General features: G+C 30.4%; 1 pseudogene across 1 annotated transcript; it reads left to right on the plus strand.

Annotated features, from left to right (window-relative positions):
* The first annotated feature begins 297 nt into the window (after positions 1–297).
* Positions 298–5,439, plus strand: LOC146996794 (uncharacterized; annotated as a pseudogene). The gene is made up of 2 exons (XR_015041671.1): positions 298–568; positions 1,271–5,439. The product of XR_015041671.1 is annotated as an uncharacterized LOC146996794 (transcript).
* The last annotated feature ends 409 nt before the right edge of the window (positions 5,440–5,848 follow it).

Genomic DNA, 5,848 nt, shown 5'->3' on the forward strand with positions numbered 1-5,848 from the left:
TGTTACTAAATTCCCAGTTTACCCTTTGCCGGTTATAGAGGAAATTATTAGAAAGATTAAGTCTACGAAATACATGACTACGTTGGACTTAACGTCTGGCTACTATCAAATAGCTATGAGACCGCGTTTATAACAAAATCGGGCACTTATGCATTTTTACGCATGCCCTTTGGGTTGTGTGGGGCCCCGTCAACATTCCAGAGAGCTATGGCAACGCCACCTAGACTACAAAGCCGGAATACTGGTGCGAGAATGAAGCTATGAGTCATCACACTTAGGCTTAGCACTGAACGAAGCTGCAGGTGTGAATTCGTCGATGTGTGTGGCATAACCGTTGCGCTTGCACGCGTTTTAAAATCGTCGTCAATTATTCTTATAGTAGTATTATGTTTTAAGGCACTTATATTATTTCACTATGGTTTTTAAATGTTGTGTACCCCTATGTAAAGGAAACTATAATGGTGGACCTCGTGTCCACGTATTTTCCTTCCCAAGAGATCCTGAATTGAAGAAGAAATTGATTTATTCAATAAAACGAGACAATTTCGAGCCAACTAAAAATTCTAAGGTAAGTTAATTTATATTTATTATTACTAATGTTAATATTTTTAATAGTACTTACTTACCTAAAGATAACGCTATTCTTTTGTAAAATTATATGCTGCTGTAATAACTACTTTTGTCACATTATTTGCTTAAATTTCTTATAGTACACGATTTTCTTGCATATTTTTAAAAACGTTAAGGTATTTCTAAAGGGGTATCGTACTATTGGTTGTATTACATGATGTAAATCATAATATGTAGCCAAAGCACGATGTAAAATTTAAAAAAAAATTAACTTATCAGAGAAATTACGTATTTTATTTTTGTTTATGCAAACATTGCAAATTGTGTTATAATGTACTCTGATTCTCATTTTGGCGAGGTTCTTTTTTCTTCCGAAAGGAGAAATTGTGATGCATTATAAACTCATTTCTTTAATTCATAAATATTTTATCACCTTAATTCTTTGCTAAAATATTTGTCTTTGGGCAAAAAACTGATTCTCTGGGTTTAAAACTGTAATTGTATCTGGTTGTTTTGTGCATAACAGGTTACATTCAGATACTGAATTAGTATTAACATCTAAATTAAAAGAAAATTATTCTGTAAGTTCAGTTTTATAAGTTTTAAAATACAGTTATGAATTGGTTTTAAACCGATTTCAATCTTGTAAATTGTATGTTTATGTATAACAGATTCTGAAGTGAAAATTACTTTTTTACAGGTGTGTGAACTTCATTTTAGCCCTTGTGATATTGAAAAGGAGACGTATATGCATCTTGAAGAAACTGGTGAAACATTATCAGCTCCATTAAAAATTCCGAGACTAAGGAAAGATGCAGTTCCAACAAAACTTCCTGGTGCCCCATCATATTTATCCACTGATGTATCCATAAGAGAAAGTGTTAAAGAACGACAAACAATCCGTAAAAACCGACAACTACAAATGGCTATCTCCAAAAGCATTATGTCAAAAAAATCTGAGGATTCAAAATCAGTGTTTACAACATTCAGTGAATTACAGAACTATTTAAATTACAATTTTACTCAAAAATTTACTGTTGTCATGAAATCAAATACAATTGTTATTGGAATTTTTGAAATAAGTCCTTCTCCAGTATTTAAATACTGTATTTCTATCAATAATAGTATGCAGTTATCAGCGTTTCACCAATCTGCAGAACTAAAAGTGTTAAATGATAGTAAGATACCCATGCATGTTAAAAGTATTCATGAAATTGATAATATTTTAAATGCACTTGAATGAAAAGAGCAACTGAATTTGCTGTGCCTTCCAAAACAACGTTTAAGATATTCCCCCCCCCATTTCTTAATTTTTGCCTGTATTTTAAATTCGATTTCACCCCACGCCTATAAATTTATGCGAAATTCTGGAAATCTGATCATGCCTCACACTGTTACTCTACGAAACATATGTTCTAATCTAAATGTCAGTGTCTCTGAAGAGCAGCAGCACTCTAATTTCTTAAGGTATATTAAACAAAAATTTAAAACTTTAAAAGAATGTGAGAACAATGTAATATTAATGATGGATGAAATTCATCTAAAACCTTTTTATGATTTTAAAGGTGGCAATATTGTTGGTTCTGCATATGACAGTGCATTTGCTGCTTCTTCAGCATATACATTTATGATTAGAAGCTTATTATCATCTTACAAAGATGTTGCTCACATCCTGCCAATAAAATCATTTAGTGCAGAAAAATTGTTTGAAATTTTAAGAGATGTAATTGTAGGTCTTGAAAAGATAGGTCTTAAGGTAGTTTGTGTGGTTAGTGATAATTATAGCATTAACAGGAAAGCCATGTCCTTCTTTAGTGAGAAGCATGAAATTAAAATTATGTACCAAAATCCATATGAACCACACAGACCCCTTTTTTTTTGTCATTGATCCTGTTCATTTGTTAAAATGTATTCGTAACAATTGGATTGGCCAAAAAAATGATGGCTTGTTTATGTATTTTCCTAAATTTAACGCTGTTGGCAGTGAAGAATTTAATGCAGCCTCATTTAATACTATAAGAAAACTACATGATCTTGAATTTGATAGTTTAATTAAATATGGGTATGGTTTAACTCTTAAAGCTTTATGGCCTTCAAATCTTGAAAGGCAGAATGTTAAATTAGTTTTACAAGTGTTTAATAACTGGGTAATCACAGCATTAACAGAACTAGGTAATAAACTCAATTTGGATAGTTATGAATCAACAGCTAATTATATAGATATAATTTATAAATTTCGGTGTATAGTAAATACCAAAACACCTCTTAAAGGCAAACGACTGAAATGTTCTTTTCAAGAACCACTGATATTTTCAAATGTAGACTCAAATGTTGAGTATTTAAATAACTTTGTAAACTGGTTGGACAAATGGAAAGATGCAAAATGCACTACTGGTTGCTTGGTCAAAAGAAACTCATGATGCTCTGAGAAACACAACATATGCACTTATTGAATTGGGCAAGTATTGCATTAAAGAGCTAGGCATGAATTATTTTTTACCTGGTAAAATACAAACAGATTTGTTAGAAGATCGTTTTGGCAAGTATCGCCAACTTTCTGGTTCGCAATAATGTATTTCCATTAGACAGGTTTATGAATCTGAGTCAAAATTACGAATGCAAAGCTTATTACCTTTAAAGCTTAATTCAAGTACTTTTGGAAATATTGCTATTGAAATAAATGAAAGGAATGATTGTGAGGAGGAAAACATTGATTTATCCCTTGTGGAAACTTTTTCTCTTGTAGTATCTGAAAACGACATGATAGAAGCTCAGCCATATGTTCCCATATTAACTCATATAGCTGGTTATTGCCCTTTATTCTACCTTTAAAAAATATCCATGTGAATTTTGTAAAATGACTTGTGTTATTGATAGGGAACTCAATATCCCTTCCGAATTTAATTTAATCAGAAAATTAGATAGGGGTGGCCTTTTGTATCCTATGCCTCATGTTTTAAATATTGTTTTATATAATTTTATTGTAGTACAAAAACTTGTATCTCAAGAGTTTGAAAGTAAGTTTTTAAAACACCCTGCTCAAAGAAATTTAGCTGTAAATTTAACTCTGAATGCTTTGATGTCAAATGAGGATTTGGATATTGAACCATGTGTAAAAGACCATTCCTTTGATCCCATAGCTGAAAATATAATCAAATCCTCTACAAACACGATGTTAAACAACTATTGTAAACAAAAAAATGATTTAAAAAAACCTGCTTGTAAAAAAAGAAAATTATCAACTTTGATAAAGTAAATAAAAAAGTAATTTACAGTTAGTCTTAAAAAGTATCTAACTTGTTTTAATAATAATGTCTAAAAATGCAACACAAGTATATAAAAGTTTAGTAGTAACTTCCTGAGCTTTAAAGACATGTCTGCAATTTTCTAATAGCTTCAAAACAGATTTTTTTTTCAATTCTAAAATTTTTAAGTCATAACTTATATAATTCACTTTCAACCATCAGTCTGTTTTATGAACAGAGACATTGCTACTACTTAATTCTGATTAAATGAATAATTTTTATAACCACAGAAGCAGTTCAAATCTCTAAATGCTATGTATGCTATTCATTCGACTCGTCATGACAATATATGTTGTATTATAATTTATTTTTAATTATAATTAGCTCTTTATAGATATATTTTACTCCAGGTCTTGTAAATGAATCCAAAAACTTTATTTCTTGTATTTTTTTAAAATTTCAAAACGAGCTATTTTTATCATTATAATTTGTTTTGAATTGCAATTTAATGTTTTTCAGTTTTTGTACTTCCTATGAGATCACTGTAGAAAATGTGTGTAAAATCCCACAAATCGAATAATTTTGAATTACAGTAAGACCCCGCTTAACGCTGTTTCGGTTTAGCGCTCTTTTATTTCAACCCGGGGATTCCACGAAATCGCTCGCAGCATACGGGGATTCCCCTAAATATTATGCAGCGATAGGTTTCAAATACATATCCGAAAGAGTGTACTTGTATTTCTTGTTTGGTGCGGTATTGTACAGACATATTTTGAAGGGGTAAATGTGGAAGATGTCGAAGAAATAATTCAAGAAGCAGCGGCTAGTCTTTCTAATGATGAGCTAAAGGAATTAACTGATTAAGAAGAAAACAAAAATGTTGACAGCAGTGATTCAGAAGAAGAGCAAAAAGAACTTTCGATGGCGTTTGTAAAAAGGAGTTTGTCTACCATAACTGAAATAATGGATCAATTCATTGAAAATGATCCGAATTTTGACAGGAGCTCAAAAGTAAGGCGTGGTGTTAGAGATGCTCTATCCGTTTATGAAGAACTTTTAAGAGAACAACGCAAAAGAAAAAGGCAAACAACATTAGATGCTTTTGTCACAAAAAGGCAGAACACTGAAAACGCGGAAGGGTAACTAAATATGACTGACTTAGAATTTTATTTGTTTTTTTTTTAAGAATATTCGTTTTGTTATTTATATTTTGTTTTTATTTTTGCAAGAAATAATAATGTGGTATTAATTTGGGCTTTAAGAAATGAATGTTTGGTTTTATTTTTATTAAAAAAAACATACTTTTTAAATTTAATACCTAACCAATTTCCTAGCCATCTTCCCCTAACCCCAATATTTACATGTAAAGATAGCCTCGTTTAGCGCTGTTTCGCATTACGCTCTACTTTGATGGAACGTATCCCCCGCGTTAAGCGGGGTCTTACTGTAATTCCACATTTTTAATCTTGCTTATTAAATCAGATTTTTTGCTTAAAACTAATTGTATGATGCATTATTTTCTTCAAACTGTATTCATCCTTCTATTAGTTTTGTGATTCTGTGTAGTAGTTTGTATTTCTGTTTTTGTGAATAATAATAATAAAAAATATTAGTTGCTGTTTCAGTGAAATGGATTTTTTTCTTTAAAAATGCTTTTAAATTAGATTGTGTTATCAAAATAAAAGTTCTAAGTCTGACATTATTTAAAATATTTTAAATAAGGTGAAGGTATAGTTAATGTATGAGAAAAATATATAATATAATTTTGATAATAATTATAACACCTTTCAGAAAAAAATAGTTTAACATTTGCTGTGCTGAAAATGTAACTTTAACTGATTAGTATTTATTTTAAAGAAAATTCGATTTAAATTTAAAAATCAAGATTGCAAGTGCTTTAAAGGAGGAAAGTAATTATAAATATATTAAAATAAAACGTCAACAGTAAAAAAATAGATAAGTTCTTTCCGAAACTATATGGTCGTTGCGCTACCATAATTTCGATAGCCTAACTGGGATGACTCATAAGTGGA

Source organism: Stegodyphus dumicola, chromosome 6 (genome assembly GCF_044657685.1).
Source record: "Stegodyphus dumicola isolate Sdum_Otavi_A_Nest chromosome 6, ASM4465768v1".
In the NCBI taxonomy this organism is placed as follows: Eukaryota; Metazoa; Arthropoda; class Arachnida; order Araneae; family Eresidae; genus Stegodyphus; species Stegodyphus dumicola.